Below are 19,552 nucleotides of genomic sequence, written 5' to 3'. Positions count from 1 at the left end.
TTGGCAGTCCACTGCCACATCTGAAAGGCAGCAGCGTTTTGCTGAATTTGAGGCATTTCCTACACAAAGGCTTCAGCAAGCCTCCTAAGGGAGAACTCTCCGTCTTAAGCCGTTGATTCTCCTTTAATATGCCCGGTTTGGTACTGGTTGCTCAACCCTCGGCCTGACAGTCACAGGTAATACCGTCTACTGTCACAAATGGTAGCAGGGTGTTTCTGATTTGACTTATTATTATTATTATTATTATTATTATTATTATTATTATTATTATTATTATTATTATTATTATTATTATTATTATTAGTACTATGTCCCTATAATAGTACTCTCCATTTGCTCTAATAGAAATGAAAAACGCCGTTTGGTTAAATGCTGAAGTATCGAAAGCGTTACCGTACAAAAGATACACACGAATATAGCAGGCAAGATACTATCTAATATACTGTTGACTTTGCTAGTGGGCCAGGTAGAAAAATCACCACAAGGCTCAGGAATAACATACATACATACATACATAACTTAGAAGACAAAATACTGTGTAGTCGACATACTTTGTCCTTGTGGCAGCCTCCGCATGGGGGAAGTTGTAATAATAATAATAATAATAATAATAATAATAATAATAATAATAATAATAATAATAATAATAATAATAATAATACCGAGCTCGATAGCTGCAGTTGCTTAAGTGCGGCCAGTATCCAGTATTCGGGAGATAGTAGGTTCGAACCCCACTGTCGGCAGCCCTGAAGATGGTTTTCCGTGGTTTCCCATTTTCACACCAGGTAAATGCTGGGGCTGTACCTTAATTAAGGCCACGGCCGCTTCCTTCCCACTCCTAACCCTTCCCTGTCCCATCGTCGCCATAAGACCTATCTGTGTCAGTGCGACGTAAAACAAATAGCAAAAAAAAAAAAAAAAAAAAAAAAATAATAATAATAATAATAATAATACAATTCTCAACTAAAATGTGGTTATGTGATTATTACAGCTGGTGGATTACTATCATTTTCCCTACTTTGCAAGACAGAGAATAAAAGTGTCTTTAAATGCTGAAAAATAAGAGGTTTGTCTACAATAATTTCTCAAAAAACTTCTGTCAAAACTACGCCGGAGACTTGAATTGCAATTATTGGAATATAGCAATTTGATTATTATTAGCTAACCCCTCTTAAATACTGAAAGATCGAGGATGTGAAATAAAAAAAAATAGGGGAACATGTTTTGTAATGTCTGGTATGTGGTACATGGGGTTTCAAGGGTCGTACAGCATACCTTGAGACCTTAGCTACTCAGGGTATGTCAAATTGAAGTTACATTCCATCTGTAGGCGTAGGCATGCATTAAACTGTCAGGTGACCCTTCAAAACAACGAATAGCGGTGCGTCCGTGAGTCGTTGTGAAGTACACAGACTACTGTGGTCATTTGATCACATTGTACGTAAACCAGTACATCCCATGAGGCATCTTAACAAGGTTCAAGTCGCACGGGCCTTCACTTTGGTCGAGGAAGGATGCACTTTTCGTAGTGTTGCTGTGGATCGCAATGTCTCTCTGTCAGTTATTCAATGCTTATGGATTTGCTACAATGAGACAGGCCAGTTCACAAGGAGAGTTGGACAAGGTCGTGGACGCATGACAACCCCACAGGATGACCGATATCTGATCATCTGTATGTTGCGGCATCGTTCAGCAACTGCTAGAGAACTGCAACAAGACCTTGGGAGGGTCACTGGAGTCACGGTGTCTGATCAGACAGTAAGGAACAGGTTAAGAGAAGTGTCCTTATGACCCAGACGTCCTGTTCGAGTGCCCCGTTTATGGCAGCAACAATGCACAGCTTGCCTTCTGTTTGCCCATACCCACATCAACTGGAAACTTTGCCAATGGAGACCTGTGTTGTTCAGAGGAGTCCAGATTTCCCCTAAGACAGCGTGATGGATGTCAACATGTATGGAGACACCGTAGTGAGCAGTTCATGCCAAAAGTTGTCCAGGAAGGCGACCAATACAGACAAGGTTCTGTGATGGTGTGGGGTGGCATCAATATTGACGGCCATATGGATTTTGTCGTCGTCCGTGGTAATCTTACTGTTGCGGGATACATCGAGCACATACTGCTACAGCATGTGTTGGTTGCTGCATATGGTGTTGGTCCTAAATTTGTACTTGGGCACAACAATGCCAGGACTCATGTAGCGTGCATCACCAGAGCTGTCTTGTGAGAACTGGACATTCAAGAGATGGAGTGGCCAGCAGTGAATCCCGACCTTAATTCCATCGAGCATGTGTGGGATAGGCTTGACAGAAGTGTTCGTTGGACGTCCTGTTCCACCACAGAATCTCCAAGACCTTGGACAGGCTCTCATTGAAGAATGGGACTCGATACCGCAACGTGACTTCCGTCGACTTATACAGAGCATGCTACATAGGTGCCAAGCTGTGATAAATGTTTCTGGAGGACATACACCATACTGAAGCTCTCCAACTGTGATAAAAATCCACCCTGGAGGATTGTTATCACTTTGTTTTCATCCCTATTTGGACATTTCCTTTTTAATATATATTCTGTTGAAATCCTTTCTTGAAACAAAATTTACAACAGTATCATGTTATTTCAAGAAATTACTGTATTACCTTCGTGATAGGTGGATCAGGTGAACTGCTATTTGAAATACCCTGTCTATTGCCTGCACTAATGTATCTGCTGTGGAAGTTACAACTCTAGTTAATTTGAATGACATTATTATTTGAATACTTAAATGAAATTAAATGTGATCAGAAACTGAACACTGAACAGCTATATTTCTCTCATGTCTCACCCACTCAAGTGAAGCAAGCCTTCCTGTCTATCAGCTCACATGCTACTGGCTGTAATAGTATTAGGTTTAATAATAATGTTATTGCTTTTATGTCCCACTAACTACTTTAACGGTTTTTGGAGACATCGCAGGATTTCTTTTATGTGCCAGTAAATCTACCGACATGAGGCTGACGTATCTGAGCACCTTGAAACACCACCAGACTGAGGCAGGATTGAACCTGCCAAGTTGGGGTCAGAAGGCCAGCGCCTCAACAGTCTGAGCCACTCAGCCCGGCAGTATTAGTTTTAAGATGTTGAACAATATACTAGATATCATCCTTCCTACCTTAACTCACATAATAAATACATCCCTTATGTGACTGGCATTTTTCCTTCACAGTGGAGGCAAGCTATTATTTGCCTGATCCCAAAAAACAATAATCCTACTTTACCTGAAGATTTATGGCCTGTAAGCATATTACCTTTTCTGGCAAAATTCTTAAGAAGAAGAAAAAAAAAATCAGTTCAGTTCATAAGCAGAGCAGAAGTATGTAGATGAGAACAATTTACTCGATAAATATCAGTCAGGATTTCGTCCTAACCACCGTACTAAAACAGTTCTGGTGAAAGTAATTAATGATACCAAGTGCGCTATGAATAAAAGTCAGTACTATTAGATTTGACAGTAACCTTCGTGGCTGAGGTGGCAGCATGCCGGCCTCTCACCAATGGGTTCTTTGGTTCATATCCCTATCACTCCATGTGAGATTTGTGCTGGTCAAAGCGGAGGCAGGACAGGTTTTTCTCCGGGTACGTTGGTTTTTCCTGTCGTGTTTCATTCCAACAATACTCTCCAATATCATTTAATTTCATCTGTCAATCATTTAATCATTGCCCCAGAGGAGTGAGACAGGCTTTAGCAGCTGGCACAATTCCTATCCTCACCGCTAGATGGGGGCTTCATTCATTCCATTCCTGTCGCAGTCAAATGACTGGGAACAGGTTGTGGATTTTTATTTCCATAGATCTGACTAAAGCTTTTGACTGTGTGGATAAAGATATATTTGTGGCAAAATTACAATCGTTGAATTTCTCATCCAATGTAATAACGTGGATAAACTCTTTTCTGTCAAATCGTAGTCAGTGTGTTTACAACGCGGAAAGAACATTCTCAAGGAAGCAGGTTGTGATAGGTACGTCTCAGGGTTCTATAATTTCTCTTTTTCTTTTTTCCTTGTATATTAATATTTCATAAAATATTGAAAACTGTAAATATAATTTATATGCAGATGATTTGCAGGTCGAAGCTCACGAAAGTAACTGGTATTCACGAAGCTATGTGTAAAATGAATCAAGACCTAGTGGATGTCAAAATGTGGACTAGACTAAACAGACTCAGAATAGACTCCATCAAAACTCAAGCTATAATGATAGTTACATCCAAGACCCATTATCACTTAACACGTTCAATACGGATCACGCACTGGGCACGTGACGCTACTTCATAAGCAGGTGCGGAGCACGCGCCTAGCGCGTCATGGGCCAGTTGCTAGAAAATGTACATCACAGGTTTTCCGCATGGTAAAAAAGGCTCTAATTGTCATCTCGCACATCGTGTAAGTCCAGTCTACTAGCAGATTCATCCGTAGCCATATTTGCGCATGTGTATTCTGTTTCCCGCGTCTCTCCAGAGTTGTCTTCATACATCATCCATTTATGAGATCTTTGAGCAGCACGACCACTTCAATGCGAGCTAAGACACTGCATTTTCTGCTTATTAATTGTTCAGGAGAATTACGAGTGGTTCCGCCTTTGAAATAAATAAATTCCACTACTGCAATATGTTCAGTAAAAGAACTGAACTTGTAATTGTCGTTTATTCTTGCCTCATATATGTGTATAACTCAAATGAACTTCTAATTGTCATCTATTCCTCATCACATTTATAACTTGAAAGAACGTGCAGTAATCATTTCTGACTGCGTCGTGATGCTTATGTTATTTTATTTATATTTTTTTCTGATGGCCGACAATGTGGTTCCTCCAACATCACGTGACCCACCCAATTAGCCAAAGTATTTCATTTTTGTTTGTCAATTTCTGTAATAGAGAAGTGTAAATATGAATATATTTATGTCTGCAACATACTTTATGCATTTGTTTGCTATCCGCGGTAAATAATGCACAGTAATCTACCAACGCGCGTGATCCATCTGGTGACCAGTATTACTTCTCGATTTCAACCACTGTGCGGGTCACGCACCAGGCGCGTGAGTGGGATAAGTCCACGAGTTCGATAGAACTCGTCCTACCAACGTACAAAACTTCGATAATTACATCTTTTAAATAGTCCCACACAAATATTTTACTCAGGTTGGCGGGTATGTCATACTCTGCTAATACACAGTGAACATGTTAATGAATGAAGATGTTCCCCCCCTCCCCCAATAAAATTAAATGGAATCATTATCCCTTTTGAAAACAAAGTTAATTTACAGTAGGGTTAATACATACATATATACATTATCATTATAGACTGTTATGCCTTTCAGCGTTCAGTCTGCAAGCCTCTGAGAATTTACTAAACGTCGCCACAATCCTCGATTTGCAACTAGTGTTGTGGCCTCATTTAGTTCTATACCTCTTATCTTTAAATCGTTAGAAACAGAGTCTAACCATCGTCGTCTTGGTCTCCCTCTACTTCTCTTACCCTCCATAACAGAGTCCATTATTCTCCTAGGTAACCTATCCTCCTCCATTCGCCTCACATGACCCCACCACCGAAGCCGGTTTATGCGTACAGCTTCATCCATCGAGTTCATTCCTAAATTAGCCTTTATCTCCTCATTCCGAGTACCCTCCTGCCATTGTTCCCACCTGTTTGTACCAGCAATCATTCTTGCTACTTTCATGTCTGTTACTTCTAACTTATGAATAAGATATCCTGAGTCCACCCAGCTTTCGCTCCTATAAAGCAAAGTTGGTCTGAAAACAGACCGATGTAAAGATAGTTTCGTCTGGGAGCTGACTTCCTTCTTACAGAATACTGCTGATCGCAACTGCGAGCTCACTGCATTAGCTTTACTACACCTTGATTCAATCTCACTTACTATATTACCATCCTGGGAAAACACACAACCTAAATACTTGAAATTATCGACCTGTTCTAGCTTTGTATCACCAATCTGACATTCAATTCTGTTGGATTTCTTACCTACTGACATCAATTTAGTCTTCGAGAGGCTAATTTTCATACCATACACACTGCACCTATTTTCAAGTTCCACGATATTAGACTGTAGGCTTTCGGCACAATCTGCCATTAAGACCAAGTCGTCAGCATAGGCCAGACTGCTTACTATATTTCCACCTAACTGAATCCCTCCCTGCCATTTTATACCTTTCAGCAGATGATCCATGTAAACTACAAACAGGAAAGGTGAAAGATTACAGCCTTGTCTAACCCCTGTAAGTACCCTGAACCAAGAACTCATTCTACCATCAATTCTCACCGAAGCCCAATTGTCAACATAAATGCCTTTGATTGCTTTTAATAATCTGCCTTTAATTCCATAGTCCCCCAGTATGGCGAACATCTTTTCCCTCGGTACCCTGTCATATGCTTTCTCTAGATCTACGAAACATAAACACAACTGCCTATTCCTCTCATAGCAGTTTTCAATTACCTGGCGCATACTAAAAATCTGATCCTGACAGCCTCTCTGTGGTCTGAAACCACACTGGTTTTCATACAGCTTACTCTCAACGACTGATCGCACCCTCCCTTCCAGGATGCCGGTGAATACTTTGCCTGGTATACTAATCAGTGAGATACCTCGATAGTTGTTGCAATCCTTCCTGTTCCATTGCTTATAGATAGGTGCGATTACTGCTTTTGCCCAATCTGAAGGTACCTTACCAACACTCCATGCTAATTTTACTACTCTATGAAGCCATTTCATCCCTGCCTTCCCACTATACTTCACCATTTCAGGTCTAATTTCATCTATTCCTGCTGCCTTATGACAATGGAGTTTATTTACCATCCTTTCCACTTCCTCAAGCATAATTTCACCAACATCATTTTCCTCCTCCCCATGAGCTTGGCTGTTTGCAACACCATCAGGATGATTTCATTTTACATTGAGAAGATGTTCAAAGTATTCCCTCCACCTCTCCAGTGATTCCCTGGGATCTATTATGAGTTCACCTGAATTACTCAAAACACTGTTCATTTCCTTTTTTCCCTCCCTTCCTAAGATTCTTTATTACTGTCCAGAAAGTTTTCCCTGCTGCTTGACCTAGCCTTTCCCGGTTGTTGCCAAAATCTTCCCATGACTCCTTTTTGGATTCAACAACTATTTGTTTCGCTCTCTTTCTTTCATCTACATACAACTCCCTGTCTGCCTCGGCCCTTGTTTGGAGCCATTTCTGATAAGCCTTCTTTTTACGTTTACAAGCTGCTCTCACTTCATCATTCCACCAAGATATTCGCATTTTCCCATCTTTACACACAGTTGTTCCTAGGCATTCCCTTGCTGTTTCTACTACAGCATCCCTGTATGTCACTCATTCACTTTCTATATCCTGAACCTGCTTACTGTCTACTGTTCGAAACTTCTCACTAATCATATCCATGTACTTCTGTCTAATTTCCTCGTCCTGGAGATTATCTACCCTTATTCGTTTGCAGACAGATTTCACTTTCTCTACCTTAGGCCTAGAGATACTTAGTTCACTACAGATCAGATAGTGGTCTGTATCATCGAAAAATCCCCGGAAAACTCGTACATTCCTAACAGATTTCCTGAATTCGAAGTCTGTTAAGATATAGTCTATTATGGATCTGGTACTCCTAGCCTCCCATGTGTAGTAGTGAATAGCCTTATGCTTGAAGAATGTATTCGTAACAGCTAAACCCATACTAGCACAGAAGTCCAGCAAATGCTTCCCATTCCCATTAGCTTCCATATCTTCCCCACATTTACCAATCACCCTTTCGTATCCTTCAGTTCTATTCCCAACTCTCGCATTGAAATCGCCCATTAGCACTATTCTATCCTTGCTGTTGACCCTGACCACGATGTCACTCAATGCTTCATAAAACTTGTCAACTTCATCCTCATCTGCACCCTCACATGGTGAATACACGGCCACAATTCTAGTCCTACTTCCTCCAACTGACAAATCTACCCACATCATTCGCTCATTTACGTGCCTAACAGAAACTATGTTCCGTGCAATGGTATTCTGATAAAGAGCCCTACCCCAGACTCTGCCCTTCCCTTTCTAACACCCGTCAAATACACTTTATAATCTCCTATCTCTTCCTCGTTATCTCCCCTTACCCGAATATCACTTACTCCTAGCACATCCAGATGCATCCTCTTTGCTGACTCAGCCAGTTCTACTTTCTTTCTTCCATAAGCCCCATTAATATTGATAGCTCCCCATCGAATTCCATTTCATTCGCCAAGTTGTTTCCAAGGAGTCCCTCGCCTGTCGAATGGGAGTGGGACTCCGTTACTCCCATAGGTCCGAGGCTTGCTTAAAATGTTCTGAGCTCGGTCGATTCATGAAGCAGGATGCTACCCTACTTGCACATAGTCCAAGTGAGGATCTCTCCTCTGACGGGTTATGGACCACCGGTGGATTGTATAGTCCTAGCCGCCTGAGCACAAGGAGGGCCAGGACTCAGAATATGTCTGAGATGCCCACTCCCATTCCATAGCAACTGGTATCCCGACTCTCAGGACCACTTACTAGGCCACTCAGCCGTTGCTCATGGTTCACGAACTAGGACGTGACTACAGTAATCCACAAACATGAACGATTTAATTGAAGATTTTTCTTCAAACTCTTCGAGGATGGCACTTCTAACAGTTAAAGTAGGGAATAAAACTTATACTTTAATAAATGTCCATGCACCAACAAATGACAAAAACAAAGATAGAGAAGGAGTTGAAAACTTTGGGAAGAACTTTATTACATATTATCGAAGATCCCTGATGAGCATATAAAAATCTTACTTGGAGATTTCAATGCTAAAATAGGCAGAGAAAAGAAATATCGCACAGTTGTAGGAAAATGGGCCAGCTCATAAATTAATGAACAAAAATGGCCAAAGATTAATTGAACTTTGTGCAGATCATGGACTCATTTTGGAAACCACAAGATTCATGAGGCGACCATATAAACTTATGACATGGAAATGCCCTAACGTAAAATTGGGAGAGTTTCAGATTGATCATGTTGCTATGAATAAAAATTATCATAAAGAAATTTATAATGTCAGAGTCCTCCGTGGGGTAGACATTGACTCGGATCATTATATCTCAAAAATAAAAATCAAGTTAACACCAAAAAGGAAACACAAACGTAATCATCTCAAAGCAAGGAGAAATTATGATCCCAGTTACTTAATAAATAATAAAATATATTTAGAGAGATCCAAAACACCTTTAAATGACAAATTAGAGACGATGATCAACAAACTTAAAAACATAGCTGAAGAAATCGCTCCAATTAAAAGGAGAAAGAAACATGCGTGGTGGAACGGGGAATGTGACAAAGCAATTCAAACAAGGCACAAGGCATGGTTAAATGATCAACAGAGAAAAACAGAAAAATCTCGAGAAGAACTAATTAATGCCAGAAGACAAACAGCTAAAGAAATTAGGACAATTAAAAGAAATTATCAAAAGGAAATGCTTAGCACTATGGAGGTTACATTCAATCAGCATAAAACAAGACACTATTATAAAACATTCAAGCAATATCAATCTAAGTTTACCTCTCCCACACTTATGTTAAGAAATAAAAATGGAAAAATGGCACACAATAATCAAGATAATACTAACATCCTTGTGGAATACTTTAAAGAGTTACTTAATTGTGAGGATCCTGTGGAACATTTAGAATTTGACCCTAACCCAAAAGAATTAAACTCCATTACAAAAGATTATACCACCAGTTTACAATGAAGTGAAAACAGCAATGAATGCACTTAAAAACTATAAAGCAGCAGGAGAGAATCGAATCGTAGCAGAAATATGGAAGAATGCTAATGATCAGACTATTCAAAACCTATTGATATTTGGAACACGGAGAAGCTTCCCAAGGAATGGAATACAGCGATAATCCACCCGCTGCATAAGAAAGGCGATCGCTCTGATCCAAATAATTTTCGGGGGATATCCTTGCTTGATATTACATATAAGATTTTATCCAAGATTATATACACAAGAATCCAAGAACAACTTGACCAAGAACTTGGAGAATATCAGGGAGAATTTTGACCAGGTAGAATCTGTCTAGATCAAATCATTAGTTTAAAATGGATAATGAAGCACCAAAGAGTTCGAAGTAAAGGTCTAGTCATCACGTTTGTAGATTTTAAAAAAGCACATGACAGTATTAATCATAAATCATTATTAAAAAGCCTTAAAGAATTTGGCTTACACCAAAAACTTGTTAACCTCATTAGTATGACTTTTAAAAATACAAAGGCAAAAGTTAAATTTAGAGGTGAATTATCAGAATCATTTACTGTAAGAACTGGACTTCGACAAGGAGACGGACTTTCACCATTGTTATTTAATTGTGCATTGGAGAAGGTTATGCGTGAATGGAACAAGAAATGCCAACCAACTATCAAGATCGGTAGAAGTATTAAACTCAACTGCCTTGCTTTTGCGGACAATTTAGCATTACTTGCAAATACAATACAAGAGGCTAAATTTCAAATTGAACAACTAGAAATTATAGCAAAAAAAAAAAAGAAATGGAATTACAAATTTCATCTAAAAGAACAGAAATGATGCCAACTTTTAAAGTTGATTTACCTGTTATTCAGCTGAACAGTAATAAAGAGATTAAAATTGTTCAGAAATTCAAATATCGTGGGGAAATAATAACATGGAACACAAATGAAAAAGAAGCAATAGAACACAGAACAACTAAATTTAAACAAGCACTAAGACTTACCTGGCCAACCTATTAAAAAAATCTCTGTCAATAAATGCTAAGCTAAAACACTATAATTCCATAGTTAAACCAGAGGCAACATATGCTAGTGAAACTTTATTCAAATTAAATGTAAAATCTACAACAGACAAATTACAGAAAACTGACAGAAGAATTCTTAGAACAATTATTAATGGTCAGTGGAGACTGTTGCCTAACAACACTGTCTATCGTGAATGTGAATCAATAATATCTACAATGCGTAAAAGAAGAATTTCCTTTTTCTGTCACATATCAAGATTACCAGACACCCGGATATTGAAACAACTATTTGATTACTTTAAAAAAAAAAATCAATAATAATTGGTTCAAAGAAGTTCAGGATGATTTGGAAGAATTGGGTATAACTCGACAACAAATCAAAGATAGAAAAGAGAAGAGGATTTTGAAGAACAAAAGCATAAGTCTCAAACTAAAAACAGTTGAATGGAAACAATATACTATATCAGACACACAAGGCTTCCAGGTCGGAGAGGATGAGAAAGTTCTGGGAGAAGAAAAAGAAGAAAACTCAAATGTACTGATTTGAGTGCTCCAATGTGGGCGTAAAATATGTAAATAAATAATATAGGGTCACCAACATTTTTAAAAGACATAACGTCAACACCTCTTTTCGAACGAATAACAGAAGTATGGAGATTTTACTTAACTCCACTTCAATAAACAGGTCCAATTCTTTTTCTAAATCAGATGTCTACAGGTTTTGTTTTAAGGACTATAAATGTTCATATTTAGGACAAACTGGACGCAGCTTCAAGATTAGATATGCTGAGCATGTCAACGCTATGAAGCACAATAGATTTTCCACTGTGGGCCAACATATTCATGATCTAAAACACTCCTTTAATGGTATAGAACAGGACATTGAAATACCGGAATCTTTAAGTAAAGGTCCTTTGCTTGATGCTACCGAACAATGTTATATACATTTAGACCAGTATTTTAATTAAAATAATAATATGAATGATATTTCTGAAAAACTTAAATACTTTTCGATTTCCTTATAGCATTTCTTAAAAATATTAAAATTCCAAGCAGTAGTTCGGTCTTTCGCATCATACGCAACACATTTTCTCTCTATGCATTTCCACCACAACGCCCCCCCAGATTCTCCTTACTCAATCGCTTCTCAGTCCCTCCCTCTCCCCACCTTCCCTGGCCTAAGGCACTCCCTTGATCAGAGCCTGTCATAACGCACAGTCTCTCTCCACACTTCGTGCCATTCAACAGCCGTCCGAGGTGAGTCTCATATAAATATATAATTACAAGATTTGATTTTCCACGTTGCCCCTTCCCTCGCCCCTCTTTTATGCATGTTCTTATAATTAGCATTTTTCTCTTTATTTTTAGGTCCCACATTGAACTGGGAAATACCGTTCTTTTAGCATCTTATGGATTTCACTCATAACAGGTTTCCACCTCATTTGACATGCTGCAGTAATAAGCTAAAGGAACCAGACACAAGCAACTGTTCACAACTGTGTCCTTCAAGATTGATTTCAGTACTCACAGAACTACTATCCTTACTCTGTACCAAGTGCAATGTGTCTTAAAATCAGATAAGTGTGACAAAACTCGAACTCAGGACTCTCAAGATCCCAGTTTGGCAGAAATTCACTCCTTATATGTCTTCTTAACTTATTGTATTTGACCCGCAAGTTTTTAACTTGCTAAAAAGAAGATAAATATTCTAGTCATTTTATTCAGGAAATATCTTAAATGTAATGTTGTAATATGATCCATGTTCGACTGAAAATGATATTAAATAACACTTGAATGTTTTGTTATTCATCCACCTATTCAATACAATACAATTTTTAAAATTAGGTCATTGTCCTTATCAAAGTTGTTAACATGAAATTAATATATTATATGGTACATGTTTCGCCTATCAATAGTAGGCATCATCAGCCACATTTTTCACCTTAGGACAGATCAGGTACCTGATTGGAAATAATTTATGAATGCTGTTAAAAACTATTAGGTTTAAAATGTATTGGAGATTGTTCAACACTATTACAATATAAAATGTAGTATGCTGTTATCTGACAATATTTGTGATAATATTGGAGTCTAAAAACATGATAATTATTTGACGATTATGACATATTAAAAGATATTACAATAGAGATAAAAATCAGAAAACACATTCCATTTACTTGTCAGATGGCGTATTATTAAAAACTTATGGAAAGTTGAGCAATGGTAATGGTCGTTGGTTCTTGAAGTTATAAAATATTGATTTTCATTTATTTGCTTATAAATAGTGGAGAATTTTCATATGGTCTGGTTCCTTTTGAGATAATAGTAGTTGGAAATGTTAGTGCTGTAGGCTATATTGAAGTCTTTGTAGGTGTCATTACACCATCTTCTTTGATGTGGTAAGAGTTTGTAATGGGTATGGCTCTTTGCTGTTGGGCATGTTGAGGTGAGCGTATTAGTTGGAAGGGAACGTTGTTACTTGTAAGAGCTTGGCGACTGCCAGTTACTCTAAAACTCAACGTAAGCTAACATCTCAGCAGTCAAAGGGAACTCATCATATCTTTGGCTAACCACCAAATGACAACAACAGCATTTAGAAATTATTTCCAATCAGATACCTGATCTATCCTAAGGTGAAAAATGTGGCTGATGATGCCTACTATTGATAGGTGAAACATGTACCATATAATATATTAATTTCATGTTAACAACTTTGATAAAGACAATGTCCTAATTTTTAAAATTGTATTGTTTTGAATAGGTGGATGAATAATAAAACATTCAAGTGTTATTTAATACAAATATTTTCAATACGGACCCAAAAATGAATTTTATCACATGTAATGAAGATGATATGCCGTCTTAACTTATTGTATTCAACCCGCAAGTCTTAAACTTGCTGAAAAGAAGATAAATAATCTAGTCACATTATTCAGGAATTATATTTGATGCAATGTCGTAATGTATTTTATATTAAGTAAATGTAATTTTTATATGATTGCCCATTTCTATGATCTATGTTCAACTGAAGATGAAGCCAAACAGCATCAAAACTAGTATCGAATAAATAATTGTTGTAATTTAATCTCAACAACAAATTGTTTTGTATTTAAAAAGGTGGACCAGTAAGTTCCTTCAAAACTTTTTTATCGCATAGCGTCGAGAATTACAACGAAAATTGGTAAGTAATTATTAGCTTTATTATGTTTATGTTATGAGTAGTGTTATCTTCGATTAATTATTGGTAACATATATTATACAGAATAGATTGGTAAAGAAAGTAGTAATTATCGTTCTCATGACTTAATTGAAGAAATGTTTGGAAAACATAAGCAGTGGTTACAAAACATCCATCACGTACCTAATGAAATGAACACCATTGTTCGCTTTAATGGCAAATAAGCGTATGCCAGTAAGTACATGTATATTTTCTTTCTCACAATATTGTAATTCATTGCTTCAGGAAAAAGTTGTGCCAAAAAATAGCAAATTCTGAGGTCAGAATTATCTCTTGAGAGATAACATACACCCCCTCTCCAAAGGTTCTGCTGTAAAGAAAACAAAAAATGGGTCTACCTCGCTGCCCTCAACTTTCTGGAACCCATCATTGCTGGAAGAAGGTACAATTCTGTAATATTTAATTTTAATAGTAGGCCTACAGTACACCCCAGTGTTCTAGTTGTGAAAGAGTGAGGGGAAAATTCAGTCTGTAGGCCGTAAGTTCTACCCATGTGTTCATTAATGTATCAGATATAACTGAAACTAATATAAGCTAACCTAACAATCATCTTACTAAAATAATTAATGAAACTAATAATTGCTTAAACAGAAAGCTTGTGGGCAGACAAATTTAGCTTCAATTTATAAGAATTGCATTAATATGTTCATTTTTTTTCAGTTCTATAACAATCACACCTATGGAAGTGGCACGTGGTGTAGGAGAGCCTTCTCACCAAGCCAAAATGGAGAGGAGGAGGAGGAGGAAATAGAGTTTGTGCCGGAGGGGTCTCACTCCTGCAGTTCAGATATTATTGAAGGGACTTCAACTTCCAGTCAAGTGATGTCTGTTTCTACAAAAAGCTCTGCCAAGAGTTTTAAAAAAAATGTGAAAGTGACAGTGATGTGTTAACAAAATACTTAGAAAAGAAACTGAAAACTGAAAAGAAAACATACTTAATCAATGTTATTTTTGGAGTGTCTTCATGAATGACATGGAAAGACTGAATGAACTAGGTCGAAGAGTTTTCAGTGTTAGATCAAGAAAGAATCTAATAAAATTTATGTCCTTAAGAAATGTAGAAATGTTCTACTTTTTTAATTAAATCTGTTTTCCTTCTACTTATCTACCAACATTTATTGGAATCCTCAGTGAGTTATATATATTAGCACCAGATGGAAAAGTAATCCTACCTCCAATTTTTATTATTAGGTAATAGTATTATTACATCACCTTAATGTGTATATTTTATGTGGTAGAAAATGTATGATTAACAAAAAAAGGAGTATTTTGAAATACTGCTAGTAGGTCCTTTCTGCGTGTATGTCGTAAGCAGTTGTACAGCACAGGTGGTCTGAAACCAGACCGGTGTATTGGTAGTTCTTTCCAAGAGCTGACTTCCTTCTTACAGAATACTGTTGATCGCAACTGTAAGCTCATTGCACTAGGTTTGCTGCATCTACATTCAATGTTGCTTACTATACTGCCATCCTGGGAGGATACACATCCTAAATACCTACTTGAAATTAACTAACTACCTGTTCCAGTTTTGTATTCCCAACCTGACATTCATTCTCTTTTAGGTGTCTTCCCTACTGCCATTACTTTAGTCTTGAAAAGACTCATTTTTATACCATCTCTTATCAAGTTGCAAGATATTAGATTGCACAGTTTCAGTAGACCAAATCTGCTTACTACAGTTCTACCTAACTGAATCCCTCCCTACCACCTTATACCTTTGTAACAGCCTTTGACTCCTCATTCCAAGTTCTCTCCTGCCATTGAGCATATCTGTTTGCACCAGCAATCATTTTCACTACTTTCATGTCTGTTACTTATAACTTATTAATAACTGAAACAGCTGGATAAAGGGAAATGATGATGATGATAACATATAGACCTAGGCCTAGTGAAGGCATTAAGGTAAACCTATTCTTTTATTTCTTGTGCTATAGACCCATGTAAACAATGAAGAAAAGGTAAAAAAAATCATTTGTAACTATTTTGTCAGGTGTTTATACCAATGATTTGTAGATTTTAATCTACAAAATTAAAAAAACCCTGTATTTTGTGTGTTATTAAAGGGATATGATGGCAGAAAATGTATTTATTAAAAATATATTTATATGACAGTAACATGCTTGTAATAAAAGGTTGAAGAGATTAATTACCCTATAAGGTAATCTGAGATCTTAAAAGAGCCATGCATCCTACTCTGTCAAACATCATATATATATATCGTATATATAAAATAGCTTGTCCTGACTGACTGACTGACTGACTGATTCATCATCGCCGAGCCGAAACTACTGGACATAAAGAAATTAAATTTTGGGAATATATTCATATTAAAATGTAGGTGCTCGCTAAGAGAGGATTTTTGGATATTCCGTCGCTAAGGGGGTGAAATTTTAAAATGAGTGTATCTATATCTCAAAACTTTAAAAGTTTACAGATGTAAAAATTGGTATTTAGAATCTTTTTTAAAAATAAGGAAACACGATTTTTTTTGTTTTCAGAAAATCCTATCTGTAATAAATGTTGTAAGTCTACGTTAGGAGTAAATATTCACATAGGAAAAGCTCATCCTGAGAAAAGGAGAAATAAACTCTCAACACAATATGCTAATACCGGTAACATGAATGTTGAGGAAAGCTTACAGTTGACAGAAGACACCCCAGTGGTCGCTGATCATGAAAATGAAAATATTAATCCTATGAAAAATTGGGAGGATAGGACTTCAAACATTATGCAAAACGGTGATGCTAATCAGCTGGAATCTTTTACTTCTGAGGTTATGCAGTTCTTTGCTGATCAGGTAAATTAATTACCTGGCCCTCAACATCCTGCTGTTAGATTTTACAAAAGTAGAAAATTACAAAATAATCGTAAATATGACCATAAAACCTCTAGTAACCCACAGCGGAGGTCTAAAAGGCAACGAGAGAAAAACAGAGAGCGTTATGCCTACGAGGTAGCCCAATATCATTTCTATAATCAGAGGTGGAAAATTGCTCGCAAAATTTTGAACAAAATTAATAAGGCCCATTCTTGTAAAATCCCAATAACTATGATTTCGGATCATTTTGAAAAGACTTTTGGTACCGAAAATAACAATTCTCCTCTTTTTATTATGGAAAAAAGCAGTGACTTACCTGCTGATTTTAATATTTCAGTAGATGATGTCCATAAAGCATTATACAATATTAAAGTTGACACCTCACCAGGCCCAGATCATATTGCAGTTCGTGTATTAAGGCACCTCAAGGCTACAAAATTTCTGACGTTACTCATCAACATGATGCTTCATTTTTCCTACGTACCTACAAAACTCAAAATGGCCAGAACAATTTTAATACATATGGGTGGAGACATAAATGATATTAAAGAATGGAGACCTATAACCATATATTTGGTGATTAGGAGAATAACTGAACGAGTACTAGATATGAGACTGCATTCATATGTCACACTAAGTCCTCACCAGCGTGGCTTCGTGCCATTACCTGGAACTCATGTTAACGCTTCCCTCGTGAATGGTTGCCTCCAAGATGCGAAACGCAACAAAAAGGATTGTTGCATCATTTTTTTAAATGTCACAAAAGCATTTGACTATCGGACATGAACATATAAAACGATCTCTTCGACAATCTGAAATTCCTCCTAACTTATGTAGATTAATTGAAGCATTTCTTACAAAGAACACAATTCAAGTGGAAGCTGATAATAAGAAATCAAAACCCATCGAAATTAAGTGTGGCGTAGCTCAAGGGTCCCCTATCTCACCACTGCTGTTCAATTTAGCAATCAATACTGTAATACAAAATCTCACCGACCATGACATATGCCAACGTTATGGCTATACTTTATCTGATGATCTACCGCCGTTATCCTCATTTGCTTTCGCAGATGACCTAGTCATACTCAGCAAAACTGAAAATGATGCTACTACCGTGTTAAATTTAGCTGAAAGCAGCTTTGCAGAAATTGGTTTACATATCCATCCTCATAAAAGCAAATCTATAATCCTGAAGAAAGGAAAATTAACTGAAGGAAACGTCACTACACTTGAGGGATCAACAATCCCATCGATAAAAACACACAATGAACGAATCAAGTATTTAGGAATTGACTTCAACAGTGAAATTTCTCTTGACAGACATAAACTTATAAGCACAATAACTTCTGACTTAAATAATCTGGTAAAAACAAAGCTTCTAAAACCAGAGCAAAAGATCAAGATTATTAACGAGTTTGTTTGGCCGGGTTTGATCTATCCTCTACAATGTGCCCCTCTGACACAACTATCAAACACTTTTCTTAAAGATCTGGACAAAATTATAAGAAGTTCTGTAAAAGAAATAATGATGCTGCCAGATGATACTCCAAATTCGATGCTGTATAATGCAAGGAAGGTCAGAGGGATGGGATTAATTTGCGCAGAATGGGAAGCCAATATACAGCATTACAATATATGTAATCGCTTACTCCATGTTCAGGACGTACATCTACCATACGTAAGGAAGTTACCTGAAGAACAAGATATGGCACTCCACAGACTTGACATGAAAAAAGAAAGTCTTCCTTCAAAGACTGACGGAAGAAAACTACGTGAAATTATGAGAAATCGATCCTTTCAGTCGTGGTGCCAGCTACCACATAAAGGAAAAGGCGTAACTGTAATCTTTATTTTTCTACCAGATCTACAGCAATGAAGCCTTATTGATCCTTTACGGAAGAAAAATAATAATGCCTAGCCTAGTCTGCTTAAGTTGCTGTACACATATCATAAAGCTCGTATAGTAAAAATAACTAACACCAAACAAAGAAAGAAAAGAGAAAAAAAAAACAAAGTTACTGGAAATGATGATAATCAATTGTCAATAAGTCACTGTTGTCTTTTCATATATAAACCAAACCTCAAAAAATCTCGATATTGCTGTTAAGAACAAGGATAAAACGAAAACTGATAGTATTGAAAATAATAATAATCAAATGTCAATGCATCACTGATGTCTTTTCAGATATCAACGATCTCAATATTGCTATTAAGAAAAAGGGATAAAAACGGAAACTAATATAACTACTGCCATAAGGTAATTCCATCTATATGACAATATGGCAATACTAGTAATGGGAAACTAAAACTGGCACCATATAACTGGGCAAAGTACAATGCTGTGTCGGGCTGAATCAGCACTTAGGCCACAGAGTATATCGCTTCCGGCCGTGATCTCATTCAGCGCATTCTCTCTTGAACACTGACCTTTCTTATATTCTACTTATGTTGCACACCTGACTACGTGTTACCTCCACTGTACAGCCTGAGTGCCATTTACTACACCTTAAGATTCTCTACTGGTAATCACACTTCAGCATCTAGTATTTCACTATATTTGTTACCTTTAAAGCCCAAGCAATTCGTCAACTAAGATGAAACCATATTGACTCACATATCACTAGGCTAACTAGAGCCCCAGCTCATGTTTCAACCATCTCCATATATTCACTATTCTCCTTAGCACC

At 37.2% G+C, this 19,552-nt stretch overlaps 2 protein-coding genes across 2 annotated transcripts in view; one reads left to right on the top strand and one right to left on the bottom strand.

Moving 5' to 3' along the window:
• Window positions 1-13,488, top strand: part of LOC136866139 (protein abrupt) — a 251,341-nt gene extending 237,853 nt beyond the window's left edge. The window contains exon 7 of the mRNA XM_068226626.1: window positions 12,178-13,488. The gene's annotated coding sequence lies outside the window, so the exon portion shown is untranslated. The remainder of the gene's footprint in view (window positions 1-12,177) is intronic.
• Window positions 1-19,552, bottom strand: part of LOC136866138 (E3 ubiquitin-protein ligase RNF181) — a 171,466-nt gene that overhangs the window by 61,235 nt on the left and 90,679 nt on the right. The gene's annotated exons all lie outside the window — the stretch shown is intronic.

The sequence above is a fragment of the Anabrus simplex genome, chromosome 3 (genome assembly GCF_040414725.1).
Source record: "Anabrus simplex isolate iqAnaSimp1 chromosome 3, ASM4041472v1, whole genome shotgun sequence".
Classification (NCBI taxonomy): domain Eukaryota; kingdom Metazoa; phylum Arthropoda; class Insecta; order Orthoptera; family Tettigoniidae; genus Anabrus; species Anabrus simplex.
This window is presented reverse-complemented; position numbering and strand designations above follow the sequence as displayed.